The sequence below is a fragment of the Procambarus clarkii genome, chromosome 11 (assembly GCF_040958095.1).
Source record: "Procambarus clarkii isolate CNS0578487 chromosome 11, FALCON_Pclarkii_2.0, whole genome shotgun sequence".
In the NCBI taxonomy this organism is placed as follows: Eukaryota; Metazoa; Arthropoda; class Malacostraca; order Decapoda; family Cambaridae; genus Procambarus; species Procambarus clarkii.
The window spans coordinates 25,034,725-25,055,913 of NC_091160.1; the positions used below are offsets into that span (position 1 = coordinate 25,034,725).

General features: G+C 40.6%; 1 long non-coding RNA gene across 1 annotated transcript in view; it reads left to right on the plus strand.

The window, feature by feature from the left end:
* LOC123758523 (uncharacterized) overlaps positions 1–18,428 on the plus strand; it is a 103,132-nt gene extending 84,704 nt beyond the window's left edge. Inside the window, exon 3 of the long non-coding RNA XR_011228131.1 lies at positions 18,311–18,428. This is a non-coding gene — a long non-coding RNA (uncharacterized lncRNA). The remainder of the gene's footprint in view (positions 1–18,310) is intronic.
* Positions 18,429–21,189: the final 2,761 nt, after the last annotated feature.

Genomic DNA, 21,189 nt, shown 5'->3' on the forward strand with positions numbered 1-21,189 from the left:
GGGCTAAGAAAAACTCCAAGGATACATCCCCTGGAGCCGACAAAATAACCTATAAAATGATTAGAAACCTCGGCCCAGAGGGAGACGCTGCATACCTAAGGTTAATTAATTTAGCCTGGACTTCTCAAACTAGACCTTCTGCTTGGAATAGAGCAGACATAGTGCCGATCCCAAAACCCAAAGATCCAGCTAATCCCAGGCCCATCTCTCTCCAAAGCTGTGCAGCCAAGACGGCTGACAGAATGGCACTCAACAGACTGGAGTGGAAAATGCCTAAACTGCACCATGATATGTATGCCTATAGAAGAGGGGTTGGCACAGTGGAATGTATTACAACTCTGTTAGCCCACTTGAATGACAGACCAGGAATGCTGATATTCCTGGACCTCGAAAAAGCCTTTGACCTGGCTAGCGCCCCAGCTATTCTCTGCTGCCTCATTGACAAAGAGGTCAGAGGCAACCTGCTCTCCTGGACCAAAAACTGTCTCATAAACAGAGAAGCAAGAGTAAAACTTCATGGCACAGTCTCTGAGTACAAAAGACATGAAAATGGTACACCGCAAGGAGGTATTCTTAGCCCTCTTCTCTTCAACTGTTTAATGGAAAGAATAATGAGGTTGAAACTCCCACATCACTGCAGGCTGCTAAACTACGCGGACGACTTTGTCACCATCATAAAAGGAAGGGATGCGGCGCGCCTTGCACCCAAATGCTTAGACTGCATCAGTAAAGAGGCAAAACAGATTGGGATCAAACTCAACCCCTCAAAGTCAAAGGCCATGCCCATAAAAATAGCGAAGCCCAACATCCAACTCACAGTACAAGGTCAACCAATAGAATGGGTCGACACCTATCAGTATCTAGGAATCATCCTGGACACACACATGAATTTTAATGCTGACGTCACATACTTGAGAGAGCGAACTGCGGCCCAGACGGCAATCCTCAGGTCGCTAACCTCCCTTTCTGGAGGAGCCAATCTGCAAGTCCTTCGCACATACTATGTACAGGCAGTCAGATCAGTGATCGATTATGCCGCACCTGCACTCACAAATCTATCACACCAACAGTGGAAAAAGCTTGAAGTTGCCCAAAACAATGCTATGAGAGCTGCACTGGGAGCCCCCATGTGGACCAGGCTTGAAACTCTTAGACTGGAGACGGGTTTGCCCTCTCTACAAGAAAGAATATCACAAAGGACAGCTACAATTATCAGTAAGATAATTATTTCTACTGATCCAATCCCAGTACGGCAGGCCTTGGTGGTTGGACTAGGCCAAAACAATGGAAACTCTTGGGTTGCAAGAGCAGGAAAAGTCCTAAACAGACTACATTTAAAAAACATGATTCTTGATAGAGAGGGTGATCATCCACACCCAAATTACACTCCTTCCGCGCCGTGGGAAGAGCCTACTTTCAAAATAGTAATAGAAAGTCTCCCAATGAAAAAGGCTGCCTATGATCCGACAATCCTAAGGCGCATAATAGAAGAGCAAATGTATAGCATAGCAGTAGCAGGAGCCACCCACATCTTCACAGACGGATCGGTGGACACAGAATATGAGAGTGCTGGAGCTGCTCTTTGCACGGCCAGCGTACAGGCATATTGGAGACTGGGAGGACTAGTATCATCAACCCAAACTGAGCTGTTTGCCATACAACAGGCATTCGCATATGTGATTGCACAAAACACTCAAAATGCAATCATACACACAGACTCAAAAGCTGCACTTCAAATACTAGGACAAAAACAGTGGAAAGATAATGTGGAAATAATTACCACCATTTTGTATCTTGGAGCAGTCGCTAAAGGCAAAAGACTCAACATAACTTTAAACTGGATCCCATCCCATATTGGAATCCCATTAAATGAAAAAGCTGATGAAATTGCTAAATTGGCAACTCGTCATCCAGTGATACATAAAACAATTCAACCCAGCCTAGAGAACATAAAAAACATCATCACCAAAAAACTCTCTCATCTCAACAAAGCCTACCTACACCAGAGAATAGCTGAGGGTTCGCCATCTGCAACATGGTATCTTCAGGCAACCAAATTAGAAAGGTTAAATATCCCAAAAGGAATCCACAGGGAAATAGCAGTTAGGCTATATAGACTACGTCTAGGTTACAGATGCAACTGGGAGATTGGTGAACCCCGACAGAGAGAGTGCATCTTCTGCCAAACTGTCACAGAAAAGCCATTACTTCACTATCTTCTGGAATGTGAAGCAACCAATGACCTTAGAAGAGCTTTAAGAGTTCCTGAATCATGCAGTGGCCACCCTGAAGCCATCAACACAGCCACTCTCCTGGTCAACAAAGGTGTCCAGCAGCTGGACACCCTCATAAAGACTGTGAAGCAGTATCCTCCCCCACGATAACAGCTTGATGGTTAAATGCAACCTCAGAACACTGAGAAAAAAAAAATTGTACCACTTACGGGCTATTCATGCCCGTGCCACCTCTTGGGTGGCTTAATCTTTATCAATCAATCAATCAACTCTGTTTAGTGTTAGCAGGATAGGATATAGTTGTGTGTGTTTAAACTAAAGTCTTTGAAAATGCAATAAGTTATTACGAAACGCGTTCAAGTGTTGCGTCAGACTAGAAATAAAAATGAATTTTGGAGAATTGATTTTTCAATTACCATCAACAGTGAAAAGAACCATAAGAAATATTGAGAAAATTCGTGTTAGAATTATTAATCTTCCTTTTTCGGTTATATTTAATAATTTATGTCTACAGGAAAGACTGCTATCAAAATATACTAATATATATATATATATATATATATATATATATATATATATATATATATATATATATATATATATATATATATATATATATATGACAATGTCAGACCACGGAGGAAAAATGAAACAGGAAAAAATGAAAAAAGTACTTTCGTATATTAAATACATCTTCAGAAGGTATTCTGAAGATGTATTTAATATACGAAAGTACTTAAGGAAATTTCCTGTTTCATTTTTCCTCCGTGGTCTGACATTGTCACATTCTTAATCACGTGTTAATTTTCGTGATATACACACACATATATATATATATATATATATATATATATATATATATATATATATATATATATATATATATATATATATATATATATATATATATATATATATATATATATATATATGTATATATATATATATATATATATATATATATATATATTTATAAATATATATATATATATATATATATATATATATATATATATATATATATATATATATATATATGTGTGTGTGTGTGTGTGTGTGTGTGTGTGTGTGTATGTGTGTGTATGTATATGTATACACACACTAGCTGTACCCGGCCACAGCTACCTTCCCCTGTCTCCCAGTCCTTCCCACAATTCTCCTCTTCCCAATTCTCTCGTCCTCCCAACTATTACCGAAATTGCCCCCAACTATTGCCCGAAACGTTATGCGTGCTAGTGACTTTACAAGAATGTAAATTCAACTTAATTTTAATTCATGTGAGGGAAATCTTTGAAACCTCTTTACCGATTGCTTTGAAATTTTGACACAACGTTGCATTCGAATAGACGCGTGCTTTTATATTCCTACTATATACATGTCTCACCTGTCACAGGAAAAAACATGTTTAAAAAAAAAAAAACAGCGCAATCTTTTGGGCATAAGAGCAACACACGCTGTTATCTCCTAAAACTCCGAACCGATTGCTTTGAAATTTTGACACAACGTTCCATTCGAATACGTGTGTGTTTTTAAATGCCTACTATATAGATGCCACACATGTGACATGTAAAAAACAAGCTTTTCTTGAAAAAAAGCGTCATCTGTTGCACGTAATAGCAACACACACTTCACTAATTATGATATTATTTCATTTCAATGTTTCCGATTGCATTGATAAATTGAATTTTCATTGATTTTGATATATTTTCATTTTTATTTCATTATTTTGTGTGACATGGGTAGCCTTGGGAGCCACACCCAATTGCCGAGGAAAAGGAGAAAGCGGATAAATTGCCGGGTCAACACACACAGCCAGAGTATGTTATGTAAGTCAGTCCGACCGGCGCAAGTCACAGTCTTAGTGCCGTATACTGCATTAGAATCTCTGTGGTGCTCGCGACACCCATCCCCGATATCTGTCTTCTTGTCCCCGGTCGCTCAGTGGCTTCCAGCACCCTCACCATAGAGACAGCAGGCAGACTCTACTCTTCTCGTTGACAGGGCCGGCGCCTGCTATTCTGGCGGCGTCTTGTGCTGGGTCTTCCTTGACACGCTTCCCAGTGGGCCCTCTCCCTTAACTCTACTTTAAACGTGAATGTACGTGTATGGCAGAGAATGAAAGGGAAGGAAAAATAAGAGAGAGGGAGAGAAAAGAGCATATCTGTGTCTTGTAACCCATGCCAGATACCTGATACACCAGGCTGTGACTCATACGTCAGGCTGCGAGCAGTCGCATCCAACAGCCTGGTTGACCAATCCAGCAACGAGGAGGCCTTGTCGGAAAATCCGACACCATTTAATAATCATACAGATAATAGCTGTATTACCAACAAGTTACCCATAGAAAACGTAACTTGTAGTGGAATTACCGTCTAAAGAAAACGGGATATCATCACCACATACTATTATAATTCACCAGCTATTCTGCTGGGAATTATTCTTAAATACATTAGTCTTTGGACTTTACCATCATAAAAACATCTTATATAAATTAACTTAATTATCAATATTAAAGTAGAGTAAATGTAACCCTTCTATCACTTTCTGAAATCTGGACAAAGTAGGCCAGGCGTCAGAGGGAGGAAGGAGGCAGCCATTGTTGTGTCACCTCCGAGACGTGTGGAGCAAATTTAGCTCCTATCATTCTGGACAATGTCGGCCAGTAACGTCAATAGGATGGAGTGTTAAACAGCCATTGTTATACGAGACCAGAGGCTCACACGGGAGCAAATTCGGCTCCTGTTAATTTTACTTGGACGTAGTGTTATGGATACCAAAGGTGTACCATCTGTCAACACGCTGTCAACAAATCAAGTTAAGTGTTCTTTCCGAAACCCATTATTTATCATTAGTGGCCATTAATGTCATTATATAGGGTGACCCGGTTAGATCACATGGAAGCCTCAAACTAAAGGTAATTAAGCCAGGTCTTCATGTTCCATGTACTGTTTTCTCTGATATACTTGTCATATATAGGATTCTGGCTTCACAGCTAGCGCACTTTTGACAGGTCAAGACGAGGATGTAAGATTTGTGCACCAGTTACTGGGTGATATGGAAGCTACCTCAAAGAGGATAATTTGGTGTCTACACCCTAGTTATACCTGGTGGACTAACCTGCTGTACTATAAGATAAGGAACCTCTTTAATGTATGTAGTTATTTCTGTAGATTGATTGGCTGCATATATATATAATTTAATAACCCCCCCCCCCTAATGTGTAGAGGATCGATTTGTGAGATTATGAGATTATTGCAGAAATACAGTCCACTTATCATTATACAAATTGCTATCGAAGTATATAAATTAACGTAAATATAAATTCATATAAATTAAATAAATATAAATCTCACAGGTCGGTTCCCACATTATTTGGTCATCTTCGAACCGGATGACGGATTATTTGATCCTTTGAACCCACATTTGGTCATCTTAGTACCGGATGAACCAGTTAACCAGTGGATTCATTAAATATACTAGTGCAGTGTTATTTAAACAAAGCCAGCAGTCAAGACGGCAGCGTAGCCTCGAGGGAGCTCAGGAGCCTCCCTCAGCCCAGTTCAGCTTCGTCAGCGGTTTCATGCACACCCACAGATATTTGGTGGCGTGTTATTTCGTGAAATGACAGCGCTAATATTGAAGCCAGCCTAATTAGTGACTGTGTCTTCGCGATATTGTTCACGGATTTCGTGGTGTTACATTTCGCGAGAGATTATCCACGAATTTTGTGGACTTTATTTCGCGAGGTCACTAATAACATTTAATACTTCTAGATAATAATAGAAGTTTCATAGAGGCTAATTAAGAGGCTATTATCAATAATTGTGTATATTATTTCTCCAAAATAGAGAATTATTTAATATATATTGCACTAGTGATCACAGTATAATATTTACTAATTGCCAACCCACAACAGGGTAGGATATTAAACACTGACTAGTTGAACTATTATTGCTCATCCTAGTCCCATTATTACTATAGTCAGTTGTACTATATTGAATAACCTAGCACCATTAATGAATGGTCCAGACCCTATTTTGGGTGTAATTTTTATCAACTCGAGTTGAGTTGTATATATAATAATTTACTTATGATCATTACACCTTTGAGTGATTAATTAGTGTCTCTACCATCCTAGGGTGATATAGAAGAGCTAACCTAAAGGTACTTCCAGTGACACTGGTTTATCACTCAAATCATTAGTGTGTATGATTGTATATATATAATGTGTATTAATTTTAAGTGCTAACCTCTAGTAGAGGTAGGATTATTGCCTAGTGAGTTCAGAATTTACCCTAGGCTACCATTAGTGTTTGTTCAGTATTATGAGCAGCCCAAGTACAAGCCCCACAAGGCTTCACCAACTAGCCAGGATGGATAATGCAGGGAGAATGAAAAGAACCCTTGCAGGTCTTAAAGGCCACTTAACAAGACAGATCAAGAAATGTGAAGATTTGTCACAACAATCAACAGTTGATTATACTGACCTGGAAAGCTATTATCAAGCAGCTGCAGGTAAATTTGAGCAAATCAAATGCCAAATGGCTGTCCTTGTGGGGACAGACTACTACCATCAATTCATTGGTAGCCCTACTAAATATCAGGGCATAACCATGTTAAACTCTGCAGGAGGTAAATTACTCTCAGGCCCAGTATCAAGCCTGAGGAGACCTATGCCTGCAGATAAACAATACCAATAGAAATCTAAATTTGTCAGCTGATTATATTTCTCCAGTAGCATTATACTAAGGAGATTACAGCTGACTATACCAACAGAGGTTGATGTTAGTATCATCATTTGAAGCTGAAGATGAGTTCATGAGGCCTCAGTGGCAAATCAGTGAACAGTAGCCTAAAACAGCTACAAGTCACTGCGACCAATGTCACTGAACCCACTGCAGTCTCAGAACCATACTTTACTTTAATGATGAGCTATTCAATCTTCTTAATCAATTAACTAAATTAAACCCCAATAAATCTGATGACTGATTTGATACATTTATTATTTAATCAAGATGTATTCCATGGGCCTCAGTGTTTATATATCAGTGACCAGTTACCTGAACAAACTTCAAGTTATATCTAATGTCACTGATCTCACTGCAGTCCCTGAATCATACTTGACTGTAGTACTTGATCACATCCAGTCTTCTGGGTTAAATAATATGTAATTAGGCTTGAATATTAGCCTTTCAAGAGTTGACAGGGAAATGAAATCGCATTAGACTTCTAACCCCTGCAACTCTAGTACGGGACATCCGTCCTGTACGAACAGACACACAAATGTGTGATTACTAACTACTAACATCAAATTAATCTAATAATTCGAAGGAGGAGTATCGGTGTTCGTCTGTTCTAAAGAGGACTTCGACCCGTGAGCAGCCCCCTGGGGAATTATGTCGGAAAATCCGACACCATTTAATAATCATACAGATAATAGCTGTATTACCAACAAGTTACCCATAGAAAACGTAACTTGTAGTGGAATTACCGTCTAAAGAAAACGGGATATCATCACCACATACTATTATAATTCACCAGCTATTCTGCTGGGAATTATTCTTAAATACATTAGTCTTTGGACTTTACCATCATAAAAACATCTTATATAAATTAACTTAATTATCAATATTAAAGTAGAGTAAATGTAACCCTTCTATCACTTTCTGAAATCTGGACAAAGTAGGCCAGGCGTCAGAGGGAGGAAGGAGGCAGCCATTGTTGTGTCACCTCCGAGACGTGTGGAGCAAATTTAGCTCCTATCATTCTGGACAATGTCGGCCAGTAACGTCAATAGGATGGAGTGTTAAACAGCCATTGTTATACGAGACCAGAGGCTCACACGGGAGCAAATTCGGCTCCTGTTAATTTTACTTGGACGTAGTGTTATGGATACCAAAGGTGTACCATCTGTCAACACGCTGTCAACAAATCAAGTTAAGTGTTCTTTCCGAAACCCATTATTTATCATTAGTGGCCATTAATGTCATTATATAGGGTGACCCGGTTAGATCACATGGAAGCCTCAAACTAAAGGTAATTAAGCCAGGTCTTCATGTTCCATGTACTGTTTTCTCTGATATACTTGTCATATATAGGATTCTGGCTTCACAGCTAGCGCACTTTTGACAGGTCAAGACGAGGATGTAAGATTTGTGCACCAGTTACTGGGTGATATGGAAGCTACCTCAAAGAGGATAATTTGTTGTCTACACCCTAGTTATACCTGGTGGACTAACCTGCTGTACTATAAGATAAGGAACCTCTTTAATGTATGTAGTTATTTCTGTAGATTGATTGGCTGCATATATATATAATTTAATAACCCCCCCCCTAATGTGTAGAGGATCGATTTGTGAGATTATGAGATTATTGCAGAAATACAGTCCACTTATCATTATACAAATTGCTATCGAAGTATATAAATTAACGTAAATATAAATTCATATAAATTAAATAAATATAAATCTCACAGGTCGGTTCCCACAGGCCTGGTCGACGACCAAGCTGCGGGCTCGCTAAGCCCCGGAATCACCTCAAGGTAACGTCAAGGTAAGGTGACATTGCTTTGGAATTAGGCTGTGTTGTTTACTACATTGTTCATTTCGTGAGTATAATTAATTATTTATTTTGTTCATTGTTTTTCAGTTTTAAACTGTTTTTCTTATATTTCAGTGATGGGAACATCAGATCATTTGATGTTCCAATTTTCTGATGGGAACATCAGAATATTTAGGAATGTATCGGAAGAGGGAGTGGGGAATGGTGGAGAGGACGAGGGGATGGGAGTGGGGAATGGTAGGGGAGGACGAGGGGACAGGGGAGGAGGTAATGGTGGGTGGGGACGAGGGGATGGAAGAGTTGGGGATGGTGGGGACCAGGGAACAGGGGAATGGAGAATGGTGGGGAGGACAAGGAGACAGAGGAGTAGGGGATGGATGGGGAGAGCGAGGAGACGGGGGAGGAGGGAATGGTAGGGAAGACGAGGGGACAGTGGAGTGAGGGTGGTGGTGAGAACAAAGGGATGGGGGAATGGGTAATGGTGGGGAGGACGAGGGAACGGAGGAGTGAGGAATGGTTGAGAGGATGAGGAAATGGGGAAGGGGGGAATAGTGGGGAGGACTGGGAGACGGGGAATGGTTGCTGTTGCAGTAACGCAAGTGCGTTGCTGAACCACAGCAACGCGTGGCTGGGTACCGCTAGTCTAAATAAATACAAATTTAAATGTTCGTTTGTTCAAAATCGCTAATCTCCGAAAGTTCTTCACCGATTGCCTTGAAATTTTCACACAAAGTTCCATTCGCATTCGAGCGGGTTTTTATATAATTACTGTATAGATGTCACATCTGTGACAGGAAAAAAACATGTTTTTTTGAAAAACTGTGTTTTTCAAGTGTTTTTCATGTGAGGGAAGTCTTTGAAACCTCTTTACCAATTGTTTTGAAATTTTGACACAAAGTTGCATACGAATTGGCGCATGTTTTTATATACCTACTATATACATGCCTCACCTGAAACAGAAAAAAAACTTTTTTTTTTAAAGCAGCACCATCTGTTGGACGTAAGCACAACACACGCTGTACTCTCCAAAAGTTCTTCACCGATTGTTTTAAAATTTTGACACAACGTTCCATTGGAATAGAAGCATGTTTTTATATACCTACTATATAGATGCCAAACCTGGGACAGGTAAAAACATGCTTTTTTGAAAAACAGCGCCATCTCTAGACGTAATAGCAACACACGCTATACTAAGCATGTTACGATTGCATGTCAATGTTTCCAATTGCATTGATAAATTAGAATTTTCATAGATTTCGATTTATTTTCATTTTGATTTAATTATTTTGTGTGACATTGCATAGGAATTCAGCTGTGTTGTTTACCATACTGTTCATTTAATAAGTATAGGAATAGATGCTATACCTGTGAAAGATAAAAACATTCTTTTTTTAAGAAACAGCACTATCTATTGAACATAAGAGCAATACACACTATACTAAATATGTTACGATTTCATTACAAAGTTTCCGATTTCATCGATAAATTTAATTTTCATAGATTTCGATTTATTTTCATTTTTATTTAATTATTTTGTGGGATATTGCATTGGAATTGATCTGTGTTGTTTACAAAACCGTTAATTTCGTGAGTATAAATTAATTTTGTATTTTTTCATTTCGTTTCTTTAATTGTTTTACTTATATTTCAGTGATGGGAACATCAGATCACTTAATATTCCCACTTTTCTGATTGAAACATCAGATCATTTGGTAATGCATCAGACGAGGGAATGGGGAATGGTGGGGAGAACTAGGGGCAGGGAAGAGGTTAATGTGGGTCGGGCGAGGGGACAGGGGAGTTGGGGATGGTAGGAAGAACGAGGGGACAGTGGAATGGGGAACGGTTAGGAGGACAAGGGGACGGTGGAGTGGGGAGCAGTGGGTAACACGAGGGAACGGGTGAATGGGAAATGGTTTGGAGGATGAGGAGACAGGGGAGGGGGTTATGATGGGGAAGATGAAGGGACGGGGGGAGTGGGGAATGTTTGGGAGTATGGGGGGCTGGGGGAGCAAGGAATGGTTGGGAGGACGAGAGGACGGGGGAGAGGGGAATGGTGGGGAGGTCAAGGGGACAGGGGAGTGGGTAATGTTGGGGAGGACGAGGAGAACGGGGGTGTGGGGAATAATTAGGAGGATGAGGGGACGGGGGAGAGAGGAATGGTTGGGAGGACGATGGGATAGAGGAGGGGTGAATGGTGAGTAGGACAGGGAGACAGGGGAAGGGTGCTGTGGCTCAGCAATGCGTGACCGGGTACAGCTAGTATATAAATAAAAATTTAAAAGTTACTTGGTTCAAAATCGCAAATTTCCGAAAGTTCTTCACTGATTGCTTTGAAATTTTGACACAACGTTCCATTTGCACATGAGTGTGTTTTTATACACCTACTATAAAGATGACAAATCTGTGACAAGTAAAAACATGTTTGTTTTTTTAAATGTGTTTTTCATGAGAGTTTTCATGTGAAGGAAATCTCCAAAACATCTTTACCGATTGCTTTGAAATTCTGACACAACATTGTATTCGAAAACGCGCATGTTTTTGTACACCTTCTATATACATGTCACGCCTGTGACAGGTAAAAACATTAGTTTTTAAAAAATAGTGCCATCTGTTGCATGTATGAGGAACACACGCTCTACTAATTCTGTTACTATTTCATATCAATGTTTCTGATTGCAGTGATGAACTGATTTTTCATAGATTTCGATTTATTTAATTTTGATTGAATTATTTTGTGTGAAATTGTGTTGGAATTGAACTGTGTTGTTTAACATACCGTTCATATCGTGAGGATAGTTTATTTTTTTTCAATGTTTTTTTTTATTTTAAATGTTCTTATTTTTCAGTGAAGTTGGCCTTGGAATTAAGCTGTGATTGATCTGCATTTGAATTAAAGTATTTTGTTAATATTTTTTGTTTTCTTTTTGTTTTTGCTTTGAAAATAAGAAAATGAACAACGCGTTTATTTCACAGCTACAGATTTGCAACAAATAGCAATGAATCTACCAGCAACATCGTTAACTGCTTTCTTCGCATTATGTCAAAATGACACTTTTGTGAAAACACTGCTGTTCATAGAAGTGCCTACATATTGCACATGGAATGCGAGTAGAAAATCATTTAAACAACGTAAACGAGGAAAGCGAGTAGACGGACAACCTGCTATATTCAAGCTGCAATAGGCAGACACTATACCGTGCATCCCAATCGAGATTAATGCTCCTTTCTTTGCATGCTATTGCTAAATGTGCCCGTTTCAACGTCTTTCCAGCAATTGAGATTTGCATTCCACAAGCCACTTTCTGTAGTGCATGTCAACCTCTGAATTTATTGGTGAACGACCGACACTGGGATGTATGCTGTTACGAATCCGGATCCAGCGTCCGAGCCTGGAGCAGTGACAAACACGCCATCTGTGGGTCAGCTCCCGAAACCCCCGCCAAACGAACGACGACACCTAGTGAGGACAGCGTGTACTGGCCTCGAGGACCAGTTTCCAGTCTGGTTCAGCGCTCAACACCGCCGCTCCTGACCTCTGGTGAGGTGGTGCTCCGACGACAGCGCCATCTATGGGCTGGATACGTCAGGCGTTTGTATCTGAGCCTGTGAGTGTGGTGTATTAGTGTCCCGGTTATTAATGACGTGTCTGCTTACAGAGCCGACCTGGGACCATTGTGTTGAAGGTGGAGTCAGTCTACCCGAGGCAGCCAGTCTCCATACTGTGAAGTTTGCTGCAGCTGTTGTGACGTCGTCCCCCCCCCGGAAGAACATTGTGGTGTGTTAAGCCTGCCAGTGGAGTGGCAGTGGAAGGATTTACCCGGGACCGACGGTTGGAGACGATAATCCACTGGGGTATTGAGGACAGGAGGGTGATTGGTGATATCACACGAAACTCCTGTCTAGGGCGTACCCCTTATATCGTTCGTGGAGTGGCCGTACCAGCCTTGGTGGCTCTGTACCTGCCAGCAGACCTGCTGGACGTGTGGTTGACGGCCTCCACGACGGTGCCCCCAGTGGACCTGTGTTGTGGCTGACCTGTGGCCAGGGTAGACTCGGCGTTCTCAGAGGACACGTCTTGAGGCCACGAAGAATGCACCGCGGACTCAGCACCTAGCTTCGAGGATCCATAGTCTCCAGCAGAAGACTACAGTGTTGATCCCCTTTTGTAAAGTGTTAATACCCCTCCCCCTTGTGTACGTTTTACTATTATATATATTTATGGTGATGGTACTATTATATTATATTAAGTTTTTGCCTTTATTTCCCTTCCCCTTTTAGTTACTTGCGTCACGGATCGCATCCCTTGAAAGCCTCTACTGGCTTGGGGCCGGATATATATCTTCCTCTAACTACATCAGAGTAAGAACCCCGTTGCGTCCCGAGAGGGCCGTAACATATGCATTAATGACGCATCCATCACGTCACATCCAAATCAAATTCGTGCATTGTTTGCAATCATATTGACCACCTGCTCTCCTTCATCTCCATCATTTGCATTTGTGTTCCTCACGTGTGCCCCAAAGAATGAGGTGATTTGATAAAATGCTATGCCCAAGATTACCATCCGAGTGCCGGCGGGGAAGTGGTTCAAATAGCTTCGGCTATCATTTCCTTATGTCCGGTTGTGATGGTCAAGCGGATTAAGGCGTCCCTGTACATACCAGTTGCGTTGCTCCTGGGAGTATGGGTTCGAGTCACTTCTGGGGTGTGAGTTTTCAGTTGTATATAGTCCTGGGGACCATTCAGGCTTGTTTGCATTTGTGTTCCTCACGTGTGCCCCAAAGAATGAGGTGATTTGATAAAATGCTATGCCCAAGATTACCATCCGAGTGCCGGCGGGGAAGTGGTTTAAATAGCTTCGGCTATCATTTCCTTATGTCCGGTTGTGATGGTCAAGCGGATTAAGGCGTCCCTGTACATACCAGTTGCGTTGCTCCTGGGATTATGGGTTCGAGTCACTTCTGGGGTGTGAGTTTTCAGTTGTATATAGTCCTGGGAACCATTCAGGCTTGTTTGCATATATATATATATATATATATATATAATATATATATATATATATATATGCAAATATGCACATATGCAAACAATATATTGTATTCAATATGATAAAGTAAGATGATAAATTAAAGATAATTAAGTTAGCAATTGGTAACTCGATGTATAAGATCAATTACATATATAATGATATATTCAAATTCATATGAAAGGATTCAGGTATTGAGTAAATTCAAGTATGAGGTAAAATATTCACGTAAATGATTCAGTTGCTGAAAGATTAAATCAAAACTTACTGAAATTTAGGGCGTTGCCCACAGTATAATGATTAACAATTTATATAGACATATTTAGGTTATGTTATGATGCATGCAATTGGCCAATAGGCATACTACAAATAACACTCAATACTCATCCAAAATTTAGAACTGGTGCCTATCTGACTATGTTGCCAAACTGTATGATCTCATTTAAAGAGATAGGCACTGTATTTTGATATCACAGCTTTGCTGTTGTTATATTGATATCACTGCTTTTCTGTTGAGGATTCTAGTAGCTTTGGTAAGATAGATGATGTGGTGGAAGCGGCTTCACGTTGTGAGCCACTCTACACTCGTTTTATCTTGAGGTTATCTTGAGATGATTTCGGGGCTTTAGTGTCCCCGCGGCCCGGTCTTCGACCAGGCCTCCACCCCCAGGAAGCAGCCCCTGACAGCTGACTAACTCCCAGGTACCTATTTACTGCTAGGTAACAGGGGCATTCAGGGTGAAAGAAACTTTGCCCATTTGTTTCTGCCTCGTGCGGGAATCGAACCCGCGCCACAGAATTCCGAGTCCTGCGCGCAATCCACCAGGCTACGAGGCCCCCCTCGTATTTTAGATAAATGTATTATGAATTTTTCCTTACATTTAGTCCAGGAACTCCTCCAGTATCTACTGTGCTCTGACTGATGATATAAAATTAGTTTGTATGTAAAGTCTTGCTTCTATAATGTCTCAAACACCGTGCACGTGATTGCATTGTTTACAAACACAACGATCTAGCTCAGATGTTGCAGTCGTGAGTGCTTGACATCCGAGCTGCCTCCTCCTTTCCTTGGGGAGGGTAGCCTTCAATGTATATTGATTTATTATTTTTATTGTCTAGACAGATTATTGAGATAAAATGTAATTATAATATAATTAGATATAGGATTTAAAGATTATAAGTAGTACTCGAAAGTACCATTGATTCTTATTAAGGATTTGATTTAACCCTCACTGGAAATCGATTGGTGTTCCAATATTTTTTTTTAATTAATTAAGTTCTTCTCAAACCTTCGAGATCCTTGAGAATTCATGCACAAAGTCACAAAGGCATATGAGCCGAATGGCGTACGGATCATAGTGGCATATAGGATCAAGATGTAGGATATACTGAATCTGATGTGATTCTGATAGAATTCTGATATGATATAGAAATAATACATTTCTTAGATAATAATATTGATATACTGGGTAAAATTTCCCACATCTTCCAGAGGGAGATAACTGGCACAGAGTCCAATATTTTGGATCAACAGTGACCATATGTGTTCATTTACTCTCCATCGGATTGATAATACAGGTGCAAATTGTATTTGCTCTTTTGTTCGGCTGTCCGTTTTGAACATATGTGCCTGTTTGGTGTCTTTGGGTCATGTTGAGTTAGATGCCCTGGGGGTCTCCCATGATCTAACTGTAGCTGACTCACTTACTCCATGTGGATGAGTTTGTCCATTGTCTTCAGGGAATTAGTTCCCTTAGACTGGATTTTTACTATCTTCAAAATCCCCCTGGCTATCTGTGTAACACCAGATTCTTTCCTTCCTCCACTTTGCAACACCTTCTTAACAACCGTCAGCCAAGCCTCTTGACTCACTAGCGTACTCACCAACTCTGTTAAACAGATGTTAATCAATGGAGACAAAAACCTGATTGTTATGCCTTAACATAATATAATGCTTAAACCTAACACTACCACCACCCCCTGTTGACGAAGGCAACTGAATTATTGGCCTCCCAGGGAAGACCGAGTCCAATAATAATTACTCGATGACTTAAGAAACTCTCGGAAATTAATTACTTGGAATAATTTATGGAAGCTCTTTTAATTTTTTACTGAGAATCAGGGGACATCTTTAATTCAGAATGGAATGTAGGAACACAGGGAAACTTCCAATACAGCATACATATGAGAATTTAATGACTCATAATTAATTAGAGTGAAAATTAGCTAAAACACCGAAAGTAATCAAAATGGCTTTATTTATTAAATGACACGTAATTATATCCTAACTGTTAATTTATCCTATATATCTAGGCAATGGGTGTAAAACACCGACAATATATAACCAACGATGGAACATAACCTTATCCCTGCGATTACCAGCCCAAAGATGTTGTGGGCCGTCTCCAGGTCCTATGATGAGCTTCCCCAAGTCACTCTACAGTACACACTGACTAATCAACCTACAAGCTCAACAACCTACAAGTGGAGAATGGCTCCACCCACTGTCTGTCCTAGTTCTCCTAAGCTCCACCCACTTAGTGGGCCCAAGGCCTCCAATGTCACAGCTGTTCCCAGCAGACATTCACCAACATCTCAGGAAAACTGGCCTATGCAATTCAAGATGGGTCACTTATATGGCACCAGCTGAGTTTATTGCCTGGATTGACAGGTTCATGGCAGAAGATGGAGAGGCAGGTTGGAGAGGGGTAGAGGAGGAGGGGGAATGGAAAAAGGAGAGAGGGAAGAGTGGGAAAGGGAAGAAATGAGAAAATGGTCATTACAAGGATCGTTACAACTCCCTCTCTCCGAAATTGAAAAATTCGCGTACAAGGCTGTTTTACACACAAATTTCTCATCCTGTCTCTACCATAAACATGAATCCAAAAAAACAACAACACTTGAACCAATGCTCCGAATAAAAAAAAAATTGCTAATCCTTAACTAACTCATTACAATCCCAGTCCACATGAATTTCAAAATAATGACACAATACACAATACTACTGGACGACAAACTGTCACAATCCCAACTGCCCCCAAACAATTGCAGTCCTCAATCCATTCCAACTCATCCGTAAGACAAAAACATCCTATCTCTAGCTTGATATAGCTAAAAAAAAATTAAAATCCCTACCTATAAAAAATACAACTAGCTACTTCATTGGATAGCCTTCAGCTATCAAAGTGTCTCCGCCTGGAACAAGTAACACCGCAAAGTTAACAATTAAATCTTCAGTAATACAATTGAGGAACACTCCTTCACAAGGTTCTAGTGTTCTAGTGTCCACCATGCTGTGTACCCGGTCCCTTAAAATCTAAAAAATCAATCATTAAAAAAATATCATTGACCATCTGACATGTCTCTTAACCTAATAAAAGTCAATGTTCATAAGAGTCTCTTACTCTTAATATCTTAGAATTCTTACTCGAGCCCACTACAACAGAGTGTGAACTCACTTTTCAATCTTTAAACAACAAACCACTGCTGAATAGACCAAAAAAATTCAACCAAATCCAGTTCCTAGGATCTAGGTAATCTAGATAAAGTTTCACAACTGAATTACATTTTTAGAAACCTGCTAGATGGTTCACAATCCAGCAATCCATCCAGCATGCAACCCACGAGGCTTCTTGTCGGTGTCTGGAAGAGACTTAAACAGTAATTTGGGGAAATGAATATTGGTCAGCTATGTTCAGCTGGCTTTGGACACTGCATACATTAATCACTTAACACCCAACCCCTTTTTGCTTGTCAGTGATCATTCACGTAATTTCCCATCAGGTCTGCTTAACAGACATAATGCTGTGTATGGAGAGCATTATCCTTCAGAAGTCCTCAATAATATGAAAAATGCTTGGAGAATCGCAAATAAAGCTTCCAAAACAGCACGGGACCGATATGCTCAGCATTATGAAAAGAGGGTACGACCTCTTGGATTGAAAGTTGGTTGTCTCGTTTTGGGATTTAATGAAACAGCACCCGCTCATCAAAGTAGGAAACTTGCACCTATATGACGGGACCCTTGTGGAGTAATTACAAGAACTGGTCTTGTCAATTGTGTTATTAAAGATATTTTTGAGGACCAAGTTGAGAGAACTATCCACATTAATAAGTTAAAACCTTATCATGGTAGGGAGGAACCAGAGCTTCCTTCAACAAGTCTGATATCTGTCATGGCTGAGATGGCTAAGGATTAAAGTTTTGAGTCAGATGCAGAGGATGACCTTCTGTAAACTCTTATCAGTATTTAAGTTCAATCTTGTCACCCCATGGTAACAAGATCTCGATCTGAACAGCAAAAGGTTAGTTAATTCCCTGGTCAGGATTAGTAGAGTTCATATAATTCCTGTAGAGGCAATGGTATGGATTTACAGATGTGCATGACTCAGGTAGCATACTTTGCCTTGATCTTGGGTTTTCCAACTTCCTAATACCCAGAGTAATATCCATGCTTCTGCCAAGTGTTGTTGTTTGTCTTTTTCAGGTCTGATGGTACACCAGTTCCAGCCTCCCAGTCACACGTTAACCAAGGATCGAGATCAACAGGTTGAGATGATCTACCTGTCTGATAAGTTCGGGGTTGAGGTACGTTACATAAAATCATCTTCCACCAAACCCAGTAACTCGCAAATTGGTCACCTGGGGAAAGGTGACAACACTCCAGTCACCCAACCAGTACCTCATGTCACTAACGAGGTTGTCTGGGATAAGGTATGCTGTCTTCACAGAGCAGAGGCCCGAGTCAACGTAATATTATTGTGAGCTAACTGTCTCAATGTCACCAACCTAGCCCACCAGCCGCGTTTTCAAGACTGCGGGAAAACCGGAAGTGGAGGAAGAGAGGTCTGCGAGGAAGTACGCCAGCTGCAGCGACTCACCAGCCCCTCTCAAAACCTGTGGTTGCGTCGTCTGTGGAAACCAAAGAAGCAACAAGGTGGTCCCAGTTATCAAAATCATTATCTCTACAGAGTGCCGCTAACTTGCCAGATGGGGTACACTCCTGTACCACGGCCTAAGTTCAGCTGCACGAGGGTGTGCACGGAATGTGTAACGGCCAAGTAGTACTGGGATAACAAGTTAATGCCGAAAGATGACGTCGCCCAGGAGCTGAAATAGGGCCCACTTGTCCTGCCACTATGCCAACCACTTCAATGCTACTCGAAACTCACTCCTAATGCTAGAGTAACCCTGGGGGCGAAGTTGAAAATCAAGCGGTAGGAGGTGAATGAAGTGGACGAAGGAAGGAGTCCTTATCCTGAACTCCCAGCTTGTGATAACAGGGAAATTAGTATGAGGTCTGAAGTGAGACTGTCTCAGGACACACAGGTAATGAAATAACCCTGGTGGTGGAGCTGAAAACCAAACAGGAGATGAGTGAAGGGGATGAAAAAAGAAGTCCTTATCCTGTTATCCCAGCTTGTGATATTGTGAATAATGAGCGTAAGTGAGAGGAGAATACAGAGGTACAGCCTCTAGGGATGTGCGTAAGGCGCATACAAGATACTTGAGGAAGTGGAACCCTGATAAACATGGATGAGGAGAACCAGGAAGTGGAGGTTACCATGTTGAACAAGTGTGAAGAAGAAGGTGGACAGTCTGAGGACGAGAGTAGAGTGATAAGTTGTCCACGGGAACGGAAGTGTGGGGAATATGAAGTTGAGTCGTGTGAGATGTCAGAAGTTGTCATATTTCATGGGAAGCGTGAAGAAGAGACTGTGAAGAGGAGTGATAGGCAAGAAGAGGAAGTGAGAAGAGATAGTATGAACGAAGAGATGTTTATTAGCACTCCAGAAGAGGTAGTGTGACGAGTACGTTTGAGTACAATTGAATGTAGTACAGTACTTGAGAAAACCTTGAGGGAACGAGGAAGAGTTGAATGGGAAAAATTAGAGTTGAGTAGTAGAGCTGAACGTGATAAAAGGAAGATAATATTGCAAGCATGGAGGAGTATGAGAATTTTGAGTTGAGGGACTGGAGTCAGTGTAATCAATACACATTTCAGGAGATGGGGTGTGAACCCATTGAATAGACTGATGCAGCGTCTATAGAGAATCTAAACACCTAACCTAACTAATGCCTAAATATGCACAGTACGTTAACATATAATAATATTAATTTCTATTTGAGAAAGTCTCTATTTTGATTGAACAACATGTTAAAATTGATGAATGCATCTTTGGGGTCGACTGCTGGATGGAATAGGCTTGTTCTGAGGACGGGTTGCTATAAATGCTTCACCCACGTATTTCAAATACAAATGATCGCCATCAGAATCTAACGCCTAACCTAACCTAACCTACGCCTGACTATATAGAATAGTTATTCATAATAATATTATTTTTTATATGAGAACAAACCAATTTTTAATACACAGTATGTTACAATTTATGAATGCGTCTGGGGACAACAGCCGCTGCTTCTAATAACCTAGTGTGAGGACGGGTTGAACTTTCATATTACCTCAGAGGAAAGAAAAACAAATAATAAGAAGGAAATTACACCTTCAGTGAGACCACGACCTTCCACCGGGAAACAGAAAATGGGATTAGGTGGGTTCAACAGATGGCATTAACACACCACTGACGCTGGAATATACTTTCAAAAGTAGAACACATGAAACGTTTACTTCTCTTCATCACACAGAACACAACAAGCGCCGTCCCTAACACCCAACACATGCACCCTAGCATTAACAGGAAAAGCCTCGTGGAGTGAGCGGTGCACAAGTTCGCGCTGCCTCTGCTCTATAACCTTCGACAGTTCCTCACACCCCCGGGGGAACGCAGCCTCCACAGCGGGACACCACCACGCACCATACCACAAGATATCTTCAACATTTTTGGTACTCTGTCATAATGAGAGTTATCAATACCAACAATATTAACAATCAATTCTTTAAACGTTAACCCTTCGGCAATATTTACAATAATTCCAGCATTGTGAACTACACAATAATAGCGATAAGGCAAATATTGAGACCATTAACAGTACTGAACAGAAACCGGTAATTTCACGCACAAGAACGTCAACAATTAAACTTTCAGAACATTTACAATATAAACAAATACCTAAGTGGTCAACAATGACATAAGACATATGCTCAGCAATAAAACAGAAAATAAGAACGAAAGTAAAGTCCACGATGAGAGAAGACTTTATTTCAAGTCAATACTTCGCCGTCAAACTTTATCAACAAATAAACATTTGCGCCCATGTTGGTGGCCATTACCGTCGTTAGCTGCAGTTTGTGCTATCTTATCTTCTTTAACAGAGTAATTTATCTTCTATTCAACATTCAATTCAGCTAAAGCAATTTCGATAGCACACCAGACCTGTTTAAGTCTGACACAATAAAATGTCGTC